The following is a 24,069-nucleotide window of genomic DNA, read 5'->3' on the forward strand; positions in this document are numbered from 1 at the left end:
GTGTCCTTGTGTTCTAAGTACAAATAATGATTCTCTCCTCTATAAACAATTTGTAATTGTAGTACATTTGACCTTTTGTATCCTACAATCCTGTGGATTTACAGAATTGATTTAGTCGACATATTAATAATGCAGAGAGGTCAAACTATGAAACAAGAAGAGTAAGAGCCCCATCTGTAGCAAAGAGAGATCTAGAGATTTGGAGTGAATCGCAAGATATTTGTATGAGAAACTGGGCAGAATGAAGTGAGAGAGAGCCCCAACATCTGCTACCAAAACTGGTGGCACCCCTGCTAACCTCAGTCCAGCAGTAGTGAAGGAATGAAGTACTTAATTGGTAGCAGGAACACTGCTGTTGCGGCTCCCAACTTCATTGAGGGCAGTTAAAAGTGCATTTCCCCGTGTAGTTTGGAAATCCTGCCCCTGAGATGGCATCATGGCTGGTTGTCATATCTTTGGAGGGGAATGGATTGGACCTAACAGTGAGACCTTGTTGTCATCTTGGGCGATGTGGTGAGAAATAATGTGCAACTGTTGTTATCAAGTTTTGCAGCTGGAATTCAAAGGACTGCATCAGTTATTAGGCAGAAAATGTGAAAAATGCTGGCAGAGATGGGAAATGTCCTTTGATTGGACATTTAAATGGATCAAATTAATTCAAGACAGAAAGCCTTTCTGCCACCTTTCCAGCTATTTACAAATGACATGACAGCGGGAAGGTGCCAGGCGCCATACTTGCACTCTTTTGCCAGCCTTCCCATTTCCGACCCTATCCTCACATGGCCAGCAAAGTTCAGTCTGAAATAAAGGCTTCAAATGATACTGAGGTATGACATAATTAAATAAATGCCTTAATGCTTCATATAAACCAGCAGAGGTGGGTATTTAATCAGAAAGTATTGAACCATTTGTGTACTGTAATATCCTTCACTGCTACTTTCAGGCTACAGTGCCAAATGATTGTAATAAACTCAATGAATGCAGTGTTAAAACAGCATCTCAGGTCACTGTCTGTCTGCCTCTATGGATCCTCCATATGTGAGGTCCTTTTGCCATATGGTCCTGTTCTCTTGGTTTTCGTTATTCTTTAAACCTCCTGCTTTGATCTGTATGATGTGTTTGTTACTTAAATCATTTATCTGAATCAGATGTGAATTTCCTCTGATATGATGAAAGTTGAACCATCATAGGGCATTGCAATTTTGATGCTTATTTCTCTAAATTCAAAAGCAAATTCTTTCATTCAAAGTGATGTTTTGATGCTGTATGGAGAAAACAACCTCAACTTTGTCACAATTTGATTTTTTTTTTAAATTCAATCTTGGTGTTCATATCCTTTGACCATTTCGAACAAACATCTCACAGGTACTCTGACTATCATCCTGTTTTATTTATTTTGGTTAGCTTTTGAAGTGTCTTCATTTTCATAGTAGATGCAGACAACGTCACTTGGGAAACTAAATTGGAAGTGCTTAACAGCTGTTGGAAGATACCAGCCTTTACTCAAAGGTCATGCTGTTGGTTTTGACCCAAAGTATGGTTTCAAACCAGATTTCAGAAACTTAAACAAATAAACTGAGGGAATGTTGCACAGTTTAAATAGCTACAGAGTAGCTATTTGTTTACAGTTTTGGGAAGAAAATGGAAGTGAATATCAGGAGAGGTATAGAACTGGTGGCTATTCTGAAACTTTACACTATTGCTATTAGCAAAAATAACCCAGGCATGTGAAACTATTCTTTGAGCTTTACACTTGCATTAAGCCTGATACTGGCAGCAGAAGCATGATATACAATATAGCTCATGACCTAGAATTTGCCCGATTTACATTATGGAAAGAAACATAAATCACTGGATCCAAAGGAAAATTATGCAAATAGTAAAAATATTCAGCAGGTTTGGCAGCAACAGAGGAGAAAGTAATAGAATTATGGTTTCCTATCTGATTATTGCAACTTTGTAGGATTGTTCAAGGGCGCAGTTATTGATAAGGGAGGAATATGATTTTCTTTGAGTGGGGACCTAACTGGCTTCAGGTGTGCAGGGAAGATGAATACCTAGACTGTCCAATGTCATCACTTTGAGGCTCAAGCTGCTTAAATTCCTGGGTGTCTTTTGTACCCACTTCTGAACGAAAGACACGGTGCAGCTTCTTGGTTAAAATACCAGGCTGAGAGACCATCTGTCCCAGCATGCCAATGTGAAGGTCAGGTTCAGGCAGGAGAGAGATCAGAGTCACTTTTCAAGTGTGAAGGGAGAGAGGAAGAGTCAGCAGAGGCCAAGAATATACCAGACCAAAGGCTCAGATACTAGTTGAGTTTTGCATGTAATATCACTTCATTGAGGGAGTTACTTTCTGACCCATTAGTGCCGTTATATTTATGCTACACGACTCCAACCAGGTTTGGCATTGGGTACAGCAGCAATGCTTAACATAAAAAAAGCATCTAGTTTAACATCCCATCGTAGTTATTGAGTGATTATAAAGCAATTGCTTTGTACCTATTAAATTTGAAAATATATTGCTCTCAGTCTAACCGTCCTACTACTGCCAAATGTAGACCATAATCTTCACATTGAATACAACCTTCAAGCTAATGCAAAAATATTCTGAGTCCCTCTGTCGTAACTGAGGTTCTGATTGGAAGAATTGATGTTAACTTGATGATTAATTATGAGTGATTTTCAACAATATTTTCCTGAGTTATTGATACGCTTCTGAATTATGCTCAGTAAATATTCATAGCCTTGAGTCATTTCAGATTAGTTTTACTGTCAATACATTAAAATTGGTTTGGCACCCGTGGAGGCAAACATTTGGATAATACAATTGTTCAGGTTTTTTTTAATGGAGAAAATAAGGCCAGAAGGCAGTGGAAAAAATAACTACAGTTTCCATGTGATGTCAATTCTGTTGGTAATGGCAAAAATGACATTCCATTGAAAAATTTAGATTAGATTAGATTACTTACAGTGTGGAAACAAGCCCTTCGGCCCAACAAGTCCACACCGACTCTCCGAAGAGCAACCCACCCAGACCCATTCCCCTACATTTATTCCCTCACCTAACACTACGGGCAATTTAGCATGGCCAATTCACCTAACCTGCACATTTTTGGGCTGTGGGAGGAAACCCGCACAGACACGGGGAGAATGTACAAACTCCACATAGATAGTTGCCTGAGGCGGGAATTGAACCCGGGTCTCTGGCACTGTGAGGCATCAGTGTGAACCACTGTGCCACCGTGCAGCCCAGAATTTGATGCACTTCTGGTTGGCCTCCCATTTTTCCACTTTCCATATGCATGAACTCATTCAAACACCTACCGACATCCCAACTCATATCTAGACACAATAACCCATCACCCCGTACTTCCTGATCTGCACTGGCTCACAGTTCAGTAATCCCTTGATTTTAAAATGATCATCCTCCTTCCATGCCAGTACCAATCCATATAAATTTGGAACCTGTTCCGGCCCTACAACTCTCAAGATCTTTGCACTTCTCTAAATCTGACCTCTTGCATAACTCCTGTTTTAACAATCCCACCACTGACTCTCAGTGGCCTAAGCTGTAGAATTAACTCCGGAAGATCTGCCCCCCCCCCCCCCCCCCCACCCATTCCACCTCTCCTTTATCTTTAAAACCCTCTTTAAAATTACCTTCCCAAACAACAATTTTTGAGTGTTCTGCCCTAAAATCTCTTTATCCAACTGTTACATTTTGTTAATGATGCTCCTGTGAAGAATCTTCAGATGATTTAATTCATTAATGCTATTATATAAACACAAGATGACATCATTAATGAAAGAGTTTGCCTGCAACAGATCAAATACCTTGAAGCTTTCTGATAAATGCTGGCCTAGTCAGTAGTGCTCATATCCTGCAAACAACTGAATAAAAAGGAATCTCCTTGATAATTAGGCATTGATGTTTGACAAGGTCAGAGAACAACACTATGAGGTCACTTTATCATGTTTTTTTTCTAAATGTAGTTCTATCAAGGCACAATAGTATTAAAGATTTCTTTTTTTTCTGATAAATACAATGGATATTGAAGTTAGTTGCCCAGAGAGAAGACCAGCTCCAAAGGTGCATAGATCATCTATTGAATTTATTTGTCATATTCATCCTCACCAGAAGTGTCAAGGAAACTGTATTCTGGGACAGTTTGTGTCTCAGCCTATGGTCCGACTCAACAGCACTCCATTGGAAGCAGTCAGCAAATTCTTGAACTAAACTCAATAATTTGGAACTCTGGTGTTCATTACGTATTTGTGCCATCATGTAGAAAGATAAAATCACCAACAAATCAGTCCTTTCTAGAGCCAACTTGTCAAGCATGCTAGCACTAATCAGGCAAAGGAAGATTCCCTATCTTGGGTATGTGCACATGATGGAAGGTGACCAGATCCCTGAAGCTGTGATGTGTGCTGTGCTATGCCAAGATGCTATTAGAGCACCAAAAGCTCCAGTTGATGGATCCTGTCAAAAGAGACCCTCAGCATCAATCATGATAGACTGACAATCAATGCAAGGTAAGTTTGCAGATGACACCAAAATTGGAGGTGTAGTGAACAGCAAAGAAGATTACCTCAGGGTACAACAGGATCTTCATCAGATGGACCAGTGGGCCGAGGAGTGGCAGAAGGAGTTTAATTTAGATAAGTGTGAGGTGCTACATTTTGAAAAAGCAAATCAGGGCAGGACTCATACATTTAATGGTAAGATTCTGGGGAATATTGTTGTACAAAGAGACCTTAAAGTGCAAGTTTATAGTTTCTTGAAAGTAGAGTCACAGGTAGATAGGATAGTGAGGAAAGCATTTGGTATGCTTTCCTTTATTGGTCAGTGCATTGCATATAGGAGTTGGGATGTCATTTGGAACTGTACAGGACATTGGTTAAGCCACTTTTGGAATATTGAGTACAGTTCTAGTCTCCCTACTCTTGGAAACTTTAAAGGGTTCAGGAAAGATCTATAAGGATGTTGCCAGGGTTGAAGGGCTTGAGTTATAGGGATAGGCTGAATAGGCCAGGGCAATTTTCCAAAGAGTGCTGGAGGCTAAGGGGTGACCTTTATAGAGGTTTATAAAATCATGAGGAGCATGGTTAGGGTGAATAGCCAAGGTCCTTTCCCTGGGGTAGGAAATTCCATAACTAAAGGGCATAACTTTAAGATGAGAGGAGAAAGATTTAAAAGGGACCTAAGGGGAACTTTTCCATGCAGAGGGTAGTGCGTGTATGGAATGAGCTTCCAGTGGGACTGGTAGAGGCTGGTAGAATAACAGCATTTAAAAGGCATTTGGATGGGTATATAAATAGGAAAGGTTTAGAGGGATGTGGGGCCAAATGCTGGCAAATGGGACTAGATTAATTTAGGATATCTGGTTACCATGGACGATTTGGACCGAAGGGTCTGTTTCAATGCTGTACAATTCTTCAACTCAAAGTGGCAACAGCAATTCCAGTGGGCAGGAATTGCCACCACCATGACATGTGACTTCTGGTGCTCCAAAACAGACAGTTGTCTTTTGAACAGAGAAGCAGGAGGAATCCTTCTGCATCAGTGACAAAGGACAACCTCATGTGTGGGACTTGTGACTGACCTTGCCTTTCCAGAATTAGGTATCAAACAAAGTGCGGCTAATGATCTTATCAGGCCCCATCAAGGTTCTGAGGCTGTATTTCACCACCTCTCGCAGATAGGAGGCAACCAATCACCACATGGGTATTAAATTGGCTTTTTGTCAGGAAACAAGGAGCAGACTGGAGAAAGAAATATAGCAGGATCTCCCTCAGGATCAAACCTTTTGTTATGTGTATAATACTAGATGGAGGTAAAGGAGATACAGTTTCAAAATTTGCTGATGGTTCAAAACTTGGAATTTTAAAGAGATCATGTGGGACTTCAAAAGACCAAAACTAGTTTATTGGAATGGACAGAAAAGTGGCAGGTGAAATTTTATGCAGACAAGTGGGAAGTGATTTATTTTGGTAGGTATAACAAGTACAGCAATATTAAATGAGGGGGACAACCCAAAAGGAGGTTCAGGAGCAGAGGGCCGTGGGGTTGTCTGTGCACAAAACATTGAAGGTGACAGGACAGGTTAAGAAAGGGGCTAATAAAGTTTGCAGTTAAATTGTAAACATTGTTCCAATTCATCAGAAATGAGGCTTTAATGTAGTACCACAAAATAAAATTCTGTGTGGGCCCAAGAAAGTTAAGTCCACAATTAAAGTAAAGAGGGGTTCAAGGGTGTAGACTGTCCCTTAAGCGATACAGCTGTGAAAGCAAGCATACTAATTCCTTGCTTGAAAGGTTGGCTGTAGTATCAGGCAGATCTGTTTTCTTATTTCTGTTATGTTTCATTGCCACTTTTGAAAGCATCTGCGGTGGGCCACAACAGTAGACATTGGTTTCCTTTGACATGGGCTCATTGTGCTTGTACCAACCCTTTGAAAGAGCTATCCATCCAGTCGTACTGTTTCCCATCGCCCTGACATTTTTCCTTTACAGGTGTAAATTCAGTCCCTTCTCAAAAATTACAAATGAATTGAACCATTTTTCAGGCAGTACATTTCAAATTGAGATGGATTAAAAGTCTCTTCTCATCGTCTCTCTGCTTCTTGCTTTATTTATTTTCTCTGTCTACTTTTAGCTAATGTTGCAAATACATTTTCTTTCATGGCTGATATGCTGTGTTTTAAGTCTTGTGGAATACAAATAAATTTTTGGATACATTTTGCATTCTCAATTTCCATTTGGATCTGGAACACTTAACCTCTCTGAGACCATCAATCTTTACATGTCAGCTCCAGTTTGGGAGGATGTTTGAGCATTTAAGACTTCTAAAGCCTATGAAAGTTTATAAATAATATGTGTGTACAATCTTAGCAGAAAGCCAGCCCAATCCAGGTGGATGAAGTGAGTCCCTATTAAAGATGTGGTTCAAGAAACAATAGTTGTTAGATTTTTAGCTATTATTGCTACACTTCCACTTACAATTATTTTATTCTTGCCCTTTTCTGCTTGCAATGTGTAAATCATTGAGATAAATTCAATAGCAGTCATACTCTCTTGTGGCCTTATTAAGATAACCTTGTTTCTTCATTATTGACAGGCTCAAGCTTTACACTATTTTAGTAAGTGGTGGCTATGACTGCATCAGGACACATTAATCCTTTCATTTAAGCATTTATGCATCTTCTGTGGAGCACCATAAAGCCGTTTTAAAGGAAATGATAATCAAAGTTAAAATTGGCAAAGTAAATTTATGGAATTGATTTTGCCTGCATCCCTACCATTTTCTGAGTAATGTCGAATGACGTTTAGAAATATTATCCTGTACTTTATTTAAAGAGCTGAAATTAGACTGCACCACCCCTTGTGTGCATGGGCTATGATTCATGATCTGCCCATGCCAGTTTTGGTAAAGGCATGCACTATGCAAGTTTGGTATGACTGCTTCATTTACATGGGTGTAGCTTAAGGCAGTCAGTCTCTGTACAAGTGAAGCCACATTGAACAATGCTGACTACAAATCCTACAGTTCTGAACAAGGAAAATGTAACTTCAGGACAACAGAAGATCCTAGGTTCAAGGATGTGGTGCTGGAAGCCTCAGTGTTGGAGGTAGCTTCGAGGAAAGGTGTCAGGAGGGGTGCAACAGACCCATAATGGCAATTCTCGGAGGGATCGGAAGCAAAAAGTCAAGGAGGCTATTTCCAGGCATCTTGACATAATGATCTGGCAGCAGTGTCAAAAGGCACCTCATGGCCTCACGTGGGTTGTCAAAGTCATTGAATGTATTTTCGCTTAATGTCTCTTATTCATGGCTCCAGCGAGCTGATGGCCTTGAGCTCAATGTAGCTCAAGGCCATCACTCACCTATCAGCAATCTCTCGCACTGGGAACTCATGGACCGTGTTCAGATATTCACCCCACCCTTATTGCTAGCTTCATTGTCACTCTTTCCTGCCTACATTTATTTCCAGTTTTTCAGCTCTGGCACAAACAAAGACATGGTAACTGGAATCAATGAGAACATGCATCAACACTTTTATCAAATTTTGAGACAACCACAACCAGCAGTTGGAGCCACCCCCGATTGCCATTAACAGTAGCGTATCTGTATCAGTGTATGATTATTGATCAAGAGTTTTGCTTACTTTGGCTGTATTTATCACAGTGGGATATTCTCCATTCTCCTGGATATCAACCCAAGTGCAAGTACTTTATTCCTGATGAAGGGCTTTTGCCCGAAACGTCGATTTCGAAGCTCCTTGGATGCTGCCTGAACTGCTGTGCTCTTCCAGCACCACTAATCCAGAATCTGGTTTCCAGTATCTGCAGTCATTGTTTTTACCTCTGTATCCACATCCAAGCAATCATCTTCTGTGTCAACTGCACCATGTGCTTGTTTATGTGACCTTTGGAACCATAAAGGCCACTTCTTCTTTCTCCAATACTATCTCTGATTGCCTGAGAACCGTCTTCAAGCAATTAGAACGTAGAACAGTACAGCATAGAAACAGGCCTTTCAGCCCATCGTGTCTGTACCAACCTTAATGCCATTCTAAAGTAATCCCATGGTCTGGACCCCTCTGTTCCCTGCCTGTTCATGTGCCTGCCTAAGTGTCTCTTAAAGGTTGTTATTGTATCTGCTCCTCTCATCTTCCTTGGCAGCATATTCTACCTTAATGCTTTTCAAGATACCCAACATCTCCTCCATCTTAACATCTTAATAATATCACCATACCTCTTCCTAATCTTACCATCATCCATGTCCTTCTGGTTGGTGAATACTGATGTAAAGCACTCATTAAGGACCTCACACATTCCTCTGGATTTATGCATAAATTCCCTCCTTTGATTTCGAGTGGACCTACCCTTTCCCTAGCTACCCTCTTGCTCCCAACAGATGTATAAAATTCTCGGAATTCTCCTTAATCCTCCTTGTCAATGACATTTTGTGGCCCCTTTTAACCCTCCTAATTCCTTGTTTACGTACTTTCCTGCTTCCTTTATATTCCTCACTGGCCTTGACCGATTTCAGTTTCCTAAACTTTGCATATGCTTCCCTTTTCATTTTGACTGAACTTTCAATACATTATATCATCCAGGATTCCCAAATCTTGCCATCATTATGCTTCATCCTCACAGGAACATGCTGGTTCTGATCTCTAATTAACTGGCCTTTAAAAGAATCCCATGTGTCAAATGTGGATTCACCTTCAAACAGCCCCCCCTCCCAATCTAATTTCTTCAGTCCCTGCCTAATACTATTGTAATTAGCCTTCCCCCAATTTAGCCTTTTCACCTGTTGACCACTTCTTTCCTTATCCATAACTATCCTAAAACATACATAAATATGATTCTTGTTCCCAAAATACTCCTCCACTGAAACATCGATCAGCTGGCCAGACTCATTGCTCCGAATGACCTCCATGTTGCTCAAGACCAAGCTATAACTCATGCACTTTGTCCACAGGCACAAAGTACATTCACCCCTCAACCACATACATTGACATCTGCCAGTACTTTGTGACCATCCTGCCACTTCTTCAATGCACTGTTGGTTTGCTCAGGAAGGGCATTGTAGGGCACACCAGCAGAGGTCACAGGGAGATTATCAGAATCTGCAAAACATGAGAGATAAGACATCACAGCCAGTTGTTAGAAGTAGTGTACAATGTTTGAAAGTGACAGCACAGGAAATTTGAAGTGGAATGAAGAGTGGCACTTGCTCGCTTGCCATTCCCCCGCTCCCTAGAGACAGCACAACCTGGGGTGATGGTCTCAGAATAACTGACAGGGCCTGATATTGCAGTGTCCTCTACAGGATCTCCAGAACCAGCCCATATGCCAGGACCACCTGTGGGAGAATCACAGTATCATCCTTCCCTTCTCCAATATATATTTCACCGTACTCTCTCACTGAGTAGAGCAGCTTCAGAATGCCAGGTGCACAATGCTGTTTTAAATCTAGTGCGGGCACAAGGGATGCTGGTCTCAATCCACTGAGTGGTGAATTGTTCCAGAAACAACTTGTGGTAAGATGAAGCAGAAGTCGGATGCAAGAAATGCCATGAGGCAGAGTAGGTCCTTAAGGAGGCAAGTTTGGTAAGATAAAGCAGGGGAATTCACTTGGCTTCCAACAAGCTCAGTTGGACTTAGGGCTGAATCTTATGTCTTTTTGCCTATCTGTTTTTATATTTTTCACTAACTTTCTCTTGTGCTCTAATTTGTCCATGTTCTTTTGTTTTAATCTATCTTCTCCAATCCTATCCTAATGTGTACAGTCCATAGCTGGATTGACTCTGTGTGCGTTCTTGAATGAATATTAAAGATAATGACTTTTTGGCATGTTCTGATTTTCAACAAATAATTCTATGCATTCTGTCATTTCTTGGCTGACTGGCAGAGAAGGTTAGGACTGGGTAACCCATGACCCTCCGCTAGCTTGCTCAAACAACTTATTAGTTCTTACTAACCTACAGTCATTACAGGAAAAGTTACCACCCAGGCTTCTAAACAGCTGTGGCTCAGTTGATAGCACACTTGCTCTGAGTCAGAAGGTAGCGAGGTCAAGTTCCACTGCAGGGCTTGAGCGCTCTAGTGTAGTAATGATGGAGTATTGTATTATCAGGACACTGCATGAAATTTTAAAACAATGCCCTGTCTTGCACTGTCAAATTGAAATAAGAAATCCCATGGTACTAATTCAGAGAAGGTCTGGGTGGGTTGCTCTTCGGAGAGTCAGTGTGGACTTGTTGGGCCGAAGGGCCTGTTTCCACACTGTAAGTAATCTAAAAAGTAGTCTTATGTTCTGTTCAGTCTTATCCCTGATCAACTTCCCAACAAGGCACTATCTAGTTAACATAATATGCTGTTTTATGGGGATGGTATTCACATGATTGGCTGCACTGACTCCTACGTTTCAACAATAATGACACTTCAGAAGTACTGTATTGACTATAAAGCACTATGAGACATCTGTCAGTTATGAAATATGTGATATAAATCCATGTCTTTCTTCCTTTCTTGTTCAGGTCTTAATAACTTACAGACAGCAATAAATAGACTGTAATCACTGGCTATGTATGTGCAGCAGAAAGATATTGCTGAGGCATTTAGAAATTGCCTCCAGCAGTCAGTTCTTGTGAGCTGACAATACTTTAAAATTCATTTCTTTTTTCAGTTCCAGGATACTGCAACCAAGCCCAGCCTTTCTTGGTGCTTGAGATACTCTTGTATTTTGCATGGCAGCCTTATATTATTAGTGATTCTCACATTAACTGCCACTTCCCAGAGTTATTAAATTGCTTTCTGTAGACCCCTGCACACTGACTGAAATGTGATTTATTTTGGAAAATTTTAGACCTGACACTGATGCACAGGCACTTCTTGAACTGGTAATCACCGCTTTCATTTTAATGGATTTAATTATAATCTTTGAGATATGATTTGTCTATCTCACATATTATTTGGTGTCATTTTACTCCATTTAATTTCTTTGGAATTTATTTTCGGAATGTGGAAATTGCTGGCCTCTCCAGTATCTGTTGCTGATTCATAGTTGGTTTAAAGCCTTCTTTAACCACTGCAATTCATACGGTGAATGTGCTGCCAAGGAGGTAGTTCTAAGACTTGAATGTTAAATTTTGTTCTTACTATTCCTCCTAAAGGTTTGATACAACTGAATGACAGGGCACTTTGTCCTTTAGGGAAGGAATCTGCTATCCTTACCTGGTCTGGCCTACATGTGACTCCAGATCCACAGCAACATGGTTGACTTTTAACTGCGCTCTGGACAATTAGGGATGGGCAATAAATGCTAGCTTGGCCAGTGACACCCACATCCTGCGAATGAATAAAACAAAGTAACTGCCTTAATAATCTGGAATTACATGTCTCCCATTCTATCAGCTGCTGCTGTCCTTGAACCATCACCTGGTAGACTGGAACTGCCAATAAACCCCGTAGCCCCGCCAGTTAAAGTTACGAGGTTCTCGTAAGCTGTGCTGATGAGAGTGAAGACTGCAGGAAGGATGAGCAAACTGACCATGACATCTTTGTGTAGAGAGACATTCAAGTGAGAGGAGAAAATAGGAATGTAGTTGTGATATGGGATTCAAGGGATGCTGTTCTTTGCAGCCATGAGCGGCTGTCCTGAAGGCTGTGTTGCTTGACCAGTACTGGGTTTAAGACCATCTTCTCAGGGTTACAGAAGAACTTGGAGCTGTAGGGGAGGGATTCAGTTGTCATCATCCACGTTGGTATCAACAACATTGATAGGAGTTGAAATATTTTGAACAGTTAGTAGCTATATCAAAAAGTAGAACCTTGAAGATAAAAACCTCTGGATTACTACATGAACCACAGATGAACAGGCTCATGGTAAATAAAGTTAATAAATAAAATTCATTGCTCAAAGATTGGTGAGGGTGGAATGGGTTTCTGCTCATGGGGTACTGGCATCAGGGTAAAAAGGAGCTAGCCTGGCTCCCTTGGATAACAGGACTTTAAGGCCGATGGGCTGAGGAGTGACACATGGAGTTTAGATAAATGTGAGGTGCAGCATTTTGGAAAGGCAAATCAGGGCAGGACTTATACACTTAATGGTAGGGTCATGGGGGGTCTGCAAGGAGCAGTTGGAAGGAGGCAGAACAGCAGCACAGAGTGAGTATAAAACTCACTGAGCTTGGACAATGGTCAGAGGGAGGGAGGTACAGCACTAACACAGAGTGAGAATAAAACTCACAGCTTGGGGAGTGAGTATAAAGCTCAGGGCACATTGTAGCTGTGAAAAATACAGGAGTGACATCACAGCAAAGCTGTGACCTGATTGGCTGGTAAGGAATCTGCAATAAGTTTGAAAAAGAACAGAGCAGAGAAATATTAGAAATTAATTAACTCATGAGTTTATATAAAATAATAAAGTAACTAAGTAGAGATGGCTGGGCAGGTGATGTGCTGTAGCTATATGGTGTGGGAGCTGGCCGATCCCATTATGAACTGCAGTGATCACATTAGCAGCGAGCGTTGGCTGTTGGAGGAATTCCGGCTCAGAGTTTATGATCTGGAATCTGAGCTTCAAACACTGCAGCACATTCGGGACGGAGTGAGTTACCTGGATGCTTTGTTTCAGGAGGCAGTCACACCTGATAGGTTAAATACTTCAAATTCAGTTAGTGATCAGGGACAGCAGGGTGTGACTGCAAGTGAGGCAGGTCGACGGATCCTGATTTAAGGAAGAGCGGAGCCTCAGCTCTTGACCATATCCAACAGGTATGAGGTACTTGCTCCCTTTGGGAATGAGGAAGAGGACTGTAGGGAGGATGAGCCAGCTGACCACAGCACCATGGTGCAGAAGGCCATTCAAGAGGGGGACCAAAAAGACAAGAGGTAGTCGTAGGGGATTCTATAATTAGGGGAATGGATAGTATCCTTTATAAGCCGGATCGGGAGTCCCGCATGGTGTGTTGCCTGCCCAGTGCCAGGGTGCAGGACATCTCTGACTGGCTTGAATCGATATTGGAGTGGTAGAGGGAGGATCCAGTTGTTGTGGTCCACATTGAGACTAACAACATGGGCAAGGCTAGGAAGGAGAACCTGTTTGGGGTTTATCAAGCCCTAGGAACGAAATTAATGAACAGGTCCTCAAGGGTCATAATCTCTGGATTACGTGCAAATTGGATTAGGGATAAGAAAATTCTGGAAGTAAACACATGATGAAGAGGATGGTGTAGGAAAGAGGGGTGTCATTTCCTGGGGCATTGGCATCAATTTTGGAGCAGGAGGGATCTGTACTAATGAGACAGGCTCCCCTGAACCAATCTGGAACCAGTGTTCTAGTGAAAAGGATAAATAGGGTGGTCACTCGGACTTTAAACTAGTGAGTCGGGGGGGAGGGAAAGTGAAAACAACAGGAAGTGTGATGGTAAATAAAAAGATAAGCAGCAAGTTGGCATGTGTGCAGGAGGGTTTAACTACATGGCAGAATGTGAAAGAAGTAGAAAAGAAGAAGAACTCATGAGATATTGTTATTGGAGATGTTGGAATTCATAACAAGGGTACGAAAACTAACATAAGGGCACTTTACCTGAGTGCTCATAGCATTCATAACGAGGTTAACAGCACAGATCATCACAAATGAATATGGTTCAGTATCCGTTGGGGACCTATGTTTACAGGATGGTTACAACTGGGAGTTAAATATCCAGAAGTATCAGACTATTTGGATGGACAGACAAGGAGGGAAGGGAGGTGACAAAGCTCTGATATTTAAGGACGACATCAGGGCAGTGGTGAGAGGTGATATAGGTTCTATGGAGAATAAGGTTGAATCCATTTGGGTGGAAGCTAGAAATCCTTAGAAAAAAAGTCACTGATAGGAATAGTCTATAGGTCACCAAATAATACCATCACTTTGGGGTGGGCAATTATCATAGGAGATTTTAATCCACATGTTGATTGGTTGAGCCAGGTCAGCCTTGAGGAGGAGTTCATAGAATATATCCGCAATAGTTTTCTTGAATGGTATATAGTGGAACCGACGAGGGAGCAAGCTCTCCTTGATCTGGTCCTATGTAACGAAACTGGAATAATTAATGACCTCATAGTTGGGCATCCTTTTGGAAGGAACGATCACAATATGGGTGAATTTAGAATACAGATAGAGGTGTGGAGATAAAATCCATTACAGGGTCCTGTTCTTAAACAAGGAAGACTATAAAAGGATGAGTGAGGAGTTGGCTAAAGTAGACTAGAAGCAAAGACTTTATGGTGGGGCAGTTGATGAACAGTGGAGGACTTTCAAAGCAATTTTTCAAATTGCTCAGCAAAAGTATATACCAGTGAAAAGGAACAACTGTCAGAAAAGTGGTAATCTCCCATCGGTGTCTAAAGAAATAAGGGAGGTTAGCAAACTGAAAAAGAAAGGATACAAAGTGGTCAAGACCAGTGGGAAACTAGAAGAATGGGAAAGCTTTAAAGGTCAACAGAAAGCTCCAAAAAGAGCGAAAAAGAAAAGTAAGATAGGATGATGAGAAAAAAAAACTAGCTCAGGTTATAAAGTCAGATAGCAAAAGTTTCTATAAATATATAAAACAAAATGGAGCAGTTAAACTACACATTAGTCCTTTAGAGGATGAGAAGGGGGATTTAGTAATGTGATATGAGGAAATGGCTGAGGCATTTCCTCATATTTTGTGTCGGTCTTCACAGTGAAGGATACGAGTAACATGCCAGTAATTGACAAAGAGTCAAAGGTAGGTGAGGACCTGGAAACAATTGTTATTATGGAAGAGGTAGTGTTGGGCAAGCTAATGGAGTTAAGGATAGAGAGTCTCCTGGCCCTGATGGAATCCATCCCTGAGTACCAGAAGAGATGGTGGGAGAAATAGCAAACTGACATTTGGTAATTCTCCAAAATTCACTGGACTCTGGGGCATGTCCAGCAGATTGAAAAACAGCAAATGTGAGGGCATTGTTTAGAAAGGGTGGTGGACAGAAGATGTGGAATTAAAGACCAGTTAACTTAACTTCTATAGTGGAGAAAATGCTTCATTCCATTATCAAGGAAGAAATAGCAAGGCATCTCAGTAGAGATGGTCCCATTGGGCAGACGCAGCATGCGTTCATGAAGGGCAGTTTATGCTTAACTAATCTACTGGAATTCTAGGAAGCTATTACGAACAGGTGGACAATGGGGACACCATAGATATGGTGTACCTAGATTTCCAAAAGACATTCAACAAGGTGCTGCACAAGGCTGCTGCATAAGACAAAGATGCATAGTGTTATGGGCAATGTAATAGCATGAATAGAGGATTGGTAACCAACAGGAAGCAATGAGTGGGAATTAGTGCTATTCTGGTTGGCAATCAGTGACAAGTGGTGTGCCTCAGGGATCAGTGTTGGGACTGCAATTATTCCCAATTTACATAGTTGATTTGGAGTAGGAGACCACGTGTAGTGTGTCAAAGTTTGTGAATGACACTAAGATGAGTAGTAGAGCAAAGTGTGCAGAGGACTGTGAAACTTTGCAAAGGGACATAGATAGTTTAAGTGAGAGGGCAAAGGTCTGGTAGATGGAGTACAATGTTAATAAATGTGAAGTCATCCATTTCAGTGGGAATAACAGTAAAAATGACTATTACTTGAATGGTAACAAATTGCAACATGCTGTTGCACAGAGGGACCTGGGTGACCTTGAGCATGAATCACAGAAGGTTGGTCTGCAGGTGCAACAGATAATTAGAAGGCAAATGGAATTTCATCCTCCTTTGCTAAAAGGATTGAGTTTAAAAGCAGGGAGGCTATGCTGCAGCTGTACAGGGTGCTGGTGAGACCACACCTGGAGTACTGTGTGCAGGTTTGGTCTCCTTATTTGAGAAAGGATGTACTGACACTGGGAGGGTCCAGAGGAGGTTCACTCGGTTGATTCTGGAGTTGAGGGGGTTGGCTTATGAGGAGAGGCTGAGTAGACTGGAATTATGTTCATTGGAGTTTAGAAAAAATGAGTGGAGATCTTATGGAAGCATATACAATTATGAAGGGAATAGATAAGACAGAAGTAAAGAGGATGCTTTCACTAGCAAGTGAGACTAGGACAAGAGGACATAATCCCAGAATTAGAGGGAGCAGGGTTAGGACTGAATTGAGAAGGAACTTCTTCACCCAGAGGGTTGTGAATCTATGGAATTCCCTGCCCAGTGAAGCGGTTGAGGCTTCCTCAATAAATGTTTTTTTTAAAGCTAAGTTAATAGTTTTTTGAACAGTAAAGGAATTAAGAGTTATGGTGAGAGGCAGGTAAGTGGAGCTGAGGCCACAGAAAGATCAGCCATGATCTTATTGATTGATGGAGCGGGCTCGAAAGGTCAGATAGCCTACCCCTGTTCCTTGTTCTTATGTTCTTGTGAGTGTTGCTGAACAAAGAGACCTTGTAGTGCAATTTCATACTTCTTTGAAAGTAGAGTCACAGGTAGACAGGATAGTAAAGAAGGTGTTTAGTCTGCTTGCCTTTATTGGTCAGTGCATTGAATTTAGGAGTTGAGATGTCATGTTGTAGCTATACAGGACGTTGGTTAAACCACTCTTGGAATACTGTGTTCTGTACTAGTCTCCCTGCTTTAAGAAGGATGTTGTGAAGTTTGAAAAGGTTCAGAAAAGATCTACGAAGTTGTTGCTAGGGTTGGAGGGTTTGAGCTATAGGGAGAGGTTGAGCTGTTTTCCTTGCAGTATCGGAGGCTGAGCGGTTGCCTTATAGAGGTTTAAAAAGTCGTAAGGGGCATGGATAAGGTGACTAGCCAAGATCTTTTGCCCAGGGTTGGAGAGTGCAAAACTAGAGGACATAGGTTTAAGATGAGAAGGGAAAGATATAAAAGGGACCTAAGGGGCAGAAGGTGGTCTTTGTATGGAATGAGCTGTAAGAGGAAGTGGTGAAGGCTGGTACAATTACAACTTGGGTTTATAGGTAGGACGAGACTAGAGGGATATGGGCCAAATGCTGGCAAATGGGGCTAGACTAATTTAGACTATCTGCTTGGCATGGATGAGTTTCCATGCTGCACAGCTCTATGATTCTAATCCTTAAATTCTGAAAAGGTTCCAGAAGCTTAGAAAACCACTAATGTCATACCATTTGTCAAGCATTGCATTTGGTAAAATTTTAAAAAGGCAGGAGTTCCACAGTTAAAAATGGGGCCTTGGGTAATGCTGGAAAACAGAGCGACTTAGGGGTTCAGGTACATCATTTTTTGAAGTTTGCGGAACATGTAGGGGGATTTTTTTTTACATAAGAGAGTGGCTGGGTGTAAAATGAAGTTCCAGAGGAAGTGGTGGATGCAGGCACAATTACAATGTTAAAAAGACATTTGGATAAGTACATGAATAAGAAAGGTTTGGAGGGATATGGGCCAAACACAGACACAGGGGACTAGTTTAGTTTGGGATTATGGTCAGCATGGACTGGTTGGACTGAAGGTTTCCATGCTGTATGACACTATGACTCTATTATTTAAAAAGGGAAGGAAACAAAACAGAGGGAGCTGTAGATCAGTTGGATTAACATCTGTTATTAGGAAATTGTTATCGATTATAAAGGATAAAATAGAACATTTAGAAATGCATAATGACTTGGAGGAAAGTGAATGTACTATCATCAAGTTTGTGGATGACACAAAAATAGGTGGGAAAGCAAGTCAAGGACATGACACACAGGGGGATACGGACATGGACTTTAAGCAAATGTTTAATGTGAAGGTATGCACTTTGGCAGGAAGGATAGAGGAACTGATTATTACTTGAATGGAGAAAGACTACAGAAAACCACAACACACAAGAATGTGGGGTCTTTGTCTATGCATCTTTAAGAAGCAAGTATACAAGTTCATCAGGCAATAGGGAAAGCAAATGGAGCATTGACCTTTATTATAAAGGGAATCAAGTACAAAAAATAGTAAGGTCTTGCTAAAACAAGGCAACGCTTTAATCAGATCTGAACTGGAATAGTGCAAACAGTTTTGGGTCTCTTATCTGAGGAAAGATACGCTGGCATTGGAGGCAGTTCAGAGAAGGTTCACTCAGTTGATCCTGAGTATGGAGAGACTGTTTTATGAGGAGACTGTAGGGCCTCTACTCATTGGAGTTAGAAGAACAAGCGACAACCTTCTTGAAATGCACAATATTCTTCGGGACTTGACTGGGTCAATGCAGAGAGGTTGTTTTTCACTGGTGAGATGGTCTTTGACCAGTGGGCATAATTTCAGGATAAGGGGTTTCTCTTATAAGACAGAGATGAGGATGAATTCCTTCTCTCAGACCATAGTGAATTTATTTAATTCCTTCCTGTAGAGGCTGGGTGATAGACACACTTTTAATCAGTAAGGGATTCAGCATTTTTGGGGAAAAGAAAGTGAAGTCATTTTGTATCTTAAAAATTGCTGTTTCTAAGACATCAATCCTGGTTTCTATGTGGCCCATCTATAATATTGCATCTTTTTGAAATGATTATTTCTCCTTTTTTTTCTTCTAAAGTTTATTCTTATTCTGTTGAAGCTGTTTTAAATCTGCAGCATCTCAATGCTATTTGTAACCTGCTGTCTTCCGGATTGAATTCTTCAATTAGACCGTTGTTGTTTAAGTTCTGTTGTCTTATGATTTCTTCAAATTTATACACTCTAAATTATACCAATATTGCATTATTTTCTTTGCTTACAAGCATTTGCATTTTGTATCATGGCAATTCTTCATGAAATGCTTCTAATAAAGTTTGAAATTCAGTGAACTAGTAGAATTATATTGAGTTACGACTTTCAAGCTTCTAAACATATTGGATAGCAATATCTCTGTGCTACTTATTTGACTTTGTAATGTTTCTGAAAGAGTTCATGTTGGATTTGCATTAGCTCCACCCAGTTTGATTATTTAACTCAGTCTTTGGTTGGAGAATCAGTGAGTCTTGATGTTATGTCTGGCTTCTGATAGTTTTAATTATGCCTAACTAGTTAATGTAAATTGTACATAGTGCTATCATGCAAGAAAGTTGCTTGTCTTCTCTTGTTAAGACTCTTCAGTGGTTTATTCTCAACCACTGATAATTAGATAGCCCCTTAGACTTAGCAGAGAAAAGGGGGTATAGATAACTGCAAATTGCCTCAACGACAAGCTACCAGTAGTTGGTACCTAGAACCCAATATGACATTATGAACAATAGTGGGTACCTCTGCTTAAATACTTATAGTAACAACAGTTGAGAGAATCCATTAAACTTAGAAGAAAAATGACATGATGGGTCACAAATATCTATTTGGACTTCTCTGCATATTTGGGTTCTGGGTGCACACTATCACTTGTATCCAACCTTTTGTATACTCTTGTGGATGGTTTGATCTTTGATGATGCCCCTTAACTTCAGTCGAACAGTGCATGAAGGTCATGTTCCACCTGCTCGAAACTTTTTTACTGTCTCTTTCAGAATGAAGTTGATGGAACAAGCTTTGCACAGGCCAAGTCATCTGCTTGTGATATAGCAACAACCTGTTGTTTATAACTGATGTTGTACAGTGTCCTAAACCCAACCATCTTCAGCTGCTTTATTATTGAGAGATCCAACATGGGGAGGGGCAGGAGAGGATTGCTACTAAAAGCCATGTCCTTGTCCTTTTTTCAAAAGCATATGTTCCCAGCCCCATCCCTTCCACAGCATTCACCTCTCCCCAGAACTCCATGGCCAATCTATACTGCAGGCCAGAGTGTAGTACTGAAACTGGCCACCACTCCCAATATGACCTAGCCGTTACTAGAAAGGCCCTGACCTCTGGTTGGTCAGCTGCTCTCAGGGGTGAGATTTGATTTGATTTCATTTATTCTTGTCCTGTTTGCCATGACATGGTGAAAGGTATTGTAGTGCATGCTATCCAGGCAAATCACATCTTACCTAAGTGCATCAGGGTAATAGAACAGAATGTAGAATACAGTGTAACAGCTACAGAGAAGATGCAGAGAAAGATCAACTTTAACATATGAGAGGTCCGTTCAAAAGTCTGATAATAACAAGGAATAACCTATTCCTATGTGTTTTCAAATGTTTGTGTCTTCTGCCCAATGGAAGAGGGTGGAAAAGAAATAACTGGGGTGGGAGGGTCTTTGATTATGCTGGCTGTTTTCCCAAGGCAGTGGGAAGTGTAGATGGAGTCAGTGGAAGGATGGTAGCCACAGTGCATTTGTGATTTACTAAAGCCCACTGTGTTCCTTTGGATACAAGGGACCATTGACTGCACATGTGGCACTCAGTGCTCTATGGCATCATCAAGCCAGATTGCTTAACAGGAAGGGATTTCACTTCTTCCATGTCCAGCTCTCAGGTTCTGCCAATGTTCACTTCCCATCATTGTCTCCAGTGCTGGCTTGTGGGTGACCAAATATACCATCAGAAAACCTGGCTAATCATCTCAGTCTGTTGCTGAACAGAGCTGCATGCCCATGCATCCACAAGGGACATCATTTTACAGTCAATAGATCCTCTGAAGATGCACTCCCCTTGCCTGAACCCCTCAACAGGAGCACTGCAGTATTTGCGAGGCAGTGTCTGAAGCATTCTGACTGTTTGCTGCATCCTGCACAACATAGTTCACTGATAGGGTGAGAAACTCAAGGAGATGTACCAGCCACTGTCTCCTCAGATGAGGAAGGAAGAGAGTCTGATGAAGATGTTGGAAGAGGAATGAAACAAGGCAGATGTACCCAAAAAGAATCTGACAGCAGTAAGATTTGTGAGAAAATGACTTTGTATTAACATATCAGAACTATGAACTGATTGCAGCACAGCAATGTTCCTGCCCTCAAGAGAATCTTTGCTTTAGACCTTTAAGGTGTTAATCTACTTTGTTATAATTACCACACTATATCATAGAATCCCTACAGTGTCAAAACTCGCAATTTGGCCCAATGAGTCCATACTGATTGTCCGAAGAGTATCCCACCCAGACTCATTCTCCTACCCTATAAACCCTACATATCTCATGACAAATGCACCTAACCTACACATCCCTGAATACCATGGCCAATTTAGCATCACCAATTCACTTATCCTGCACATCTTTGGATTGTGGGAGGAAACCCACATAGACACAGAGAGAGAATGTGTAAACTCCACACAGACAGTTGTCCAAGGCTGGAATCGAACCTGGGTCCCTAGTGCTTTGAGGCAGCAGTGTTAACCACTGAGCCACCATGCCATCCACAGATTACTTTAAGTCAATTTATTCCCTTGTCAACAATAACCCTCTGTTCATTTTTCTAGAATCTCAGTATAGAGTCATGCAGGATTATAGGGAGGTGCATTTTTAAGACACAATCTTGAGCTTGCAAGAGGCATTGGCTATTACAGCTTTATAGAGGGGCTAACCTATGCAAATTGACTTCTGAAGTATAAAGATTAAACTTAAATTTCTGCTTTCCAAAAGTTATGTTGCTTTTATAGGAAAGGAGTGAGTAAGAGTCTTAATGCTCTGTTTGTAAGAAACACAGAAACTAAGGGTAGGGCATTCGGTCCTTCAAGCTTGTTCCCAATTCAGTGTGATCATGACTAATCATCCAGCTCAGCAACTATTCTCATTTTCTCACCATGATCTTTGATCCAAGGTGAGTGGTTAAGGAGTCCATTGATATTCAGAAGCCTTAATAGATTTAAGCGGTCAATACCCATGCAGCCAAGTTTAATCCATGTAGCATGGGCATCACTGGTTGGCCAGCATTTATTCCCCCTCCCTAGTTTCCCTTAGGAATGTGCTGCTGAGCTGCCTTCTTAAAATGTTGCAGTCCATCTGCCATAGGAAGAACCACAAAGCCATTAGGGAGGGAGACCAGGATTTTGACCAATCAACACTGAAGAAAGGATGATATGTTTCCAAGTCAGGATGGTGAGTGACTTGGAGGAAAACGTGTAGTTTGGGATGTTCCCATATATCTGCTGACCTTTTCCTTCTAGATGTTAGTGGTTATGGGTTTGGAAGGTTCTGCTGAAGGAGCCTTTATGAATTTTTACATTGCATCTTGTGATGGTGCACGCTGTTCAGAGTGTGAATCATTGAAAAGAGTGTGAATCATTGAGTAACCAGTGGTATTATTCCTGATGGCGGAGAGCGAATCTTTCATCCATTTGCAGAGTTGGCTCTTTTGAGCAGCCAATAGGTGCTGAACTGCACAGTCACCTCTGCCCAGGCTGCCTTCAGAAGTTGGTGTGGTCTATCGTTGAGATCTGTATGGAAAAGAAATTCCTTTCCTTCTTTCAGGAGATCCTCAAGGGACGCGACACTGAAATGTAGGGCTATTTATAGCCTGGTCTCTGATTTCTCCAGAGATAGTTAGGGCAGATGAGTAGAGATTGAGTGATGCTGCTGGGGTGCAGAAAGTGAAGAGTTGTCTGGCTGCCTTTTAAATAATGGCCTGGATGCTGGATCTCAAAGAATCCCAATTGGGTACAGGACTTCCTGCCCACCTGACCATAACATTTAGGGTTTGACCCAGGTATGTATATGTAATGAGCTTGGAAGCAGGGGGAAACCACACTTTTTTACGCTCCTCTCTATCCTTCCTGGAAAAACTAACCAGGAATGTTGGTTGCCATGCCTACCTTTTTTTAAGCCTTGTTTCATGAATAACTTATGTGCTTTATTCTCTCAACTTCTTGCCTTGCGATAAATGCCACTAATCACTAAAAACCTCTCTTGTTTATTTTTATTTTAGGCTTTCTTATTTCTGCATTCTGTCCTCATTTTAAGAATTTACAACTTTCCATTTTCTATTTTGTTTCTCACCTTTCTGAATCTGCTCTCAGGTTCTCATTCCCCTGCCCATTTGACTTAAATCCTTCTAACAAACGGCTCCAACAAGATATGGTTTCCCGTTATGGTGAAACCTGCCTGGCTTGAACACATCCCATTTACACCAGAATGACTCTCGATGCCCAAAGAAATATATCCCTCCTTGCTGCACCTCCATTATTCACCTCTTTCTATTTCTTCCTATTGATGGCTTTAGTACTGTAATGGACCACAAGCTCTAGCCTTTCACTCCCCCAGCTGCTCGGTGACATCCTTGACCTTGACACTAGTGAGACAACATTCTGTCCTGTGACCACAGAAATGACTTTGCACCTCATCCTGCCTTCCCAATCACCCATCCTACAGATGAACATTCAGTGTTTATGGAGTCGGCCCTATCTAAACTGTTTAAAAGAACCATTGCCTTCACAAATATTCTGAACTGAGTACAATTAAAAGGTTAAGAACCCTTGTATTATTCATATGGCGCTCCTTGACCGTCTGGCAATCACCCATACCGTCTCTGTCTACACAATCCTACTCTGTGGGTGACCATCTCCAGAAACATGCTATCCAAGTAGCTCTTTAATTTCATGCTTTGTACTGATGTCAGCTGCTTTCAAGGTCCAATTCCAGAGCTCAGGCAGATCAGTGGGCCAACACTTACTGCACATGTTGTTGTCTGGGAAATTAGAAATTCCTAAATGGTGTATAAGTGTGCTTGACAGAACTGAGA

The 24,069-nt window shown here is 41.3% G+C and overlaps 1 protein-coding gene across 1 annotated transcript in view; it reads left to right on the forward strand.

Moving 5' to 3' along the window:
- The window catches only part of LOC140480696 (plexin domain-containing protein 2-like), a 415,414-nt gene that overhangs the window by 344,466 nt on the left and 46,879 nt on the right, over positions 1 to 24,069 (forward strand). The window lies entirely within an intron of this gene.

The sequence above is a fragment of the Chiloscyllium punctatum genome, chromosome 8, assembly GCF_047496795.1.
Source record: "Chiloscyllium punctatum isolate Juve2018m chromosome 8, sChiPun1.3, whole genome shotgun sequence".
NCBI lineage: Eukaryota > Metazoa > Chordata > Chondrichthyes > Orectolobiformes > Hemiscylliidae > Chiloscyllium > Chiloscyllium punctatum.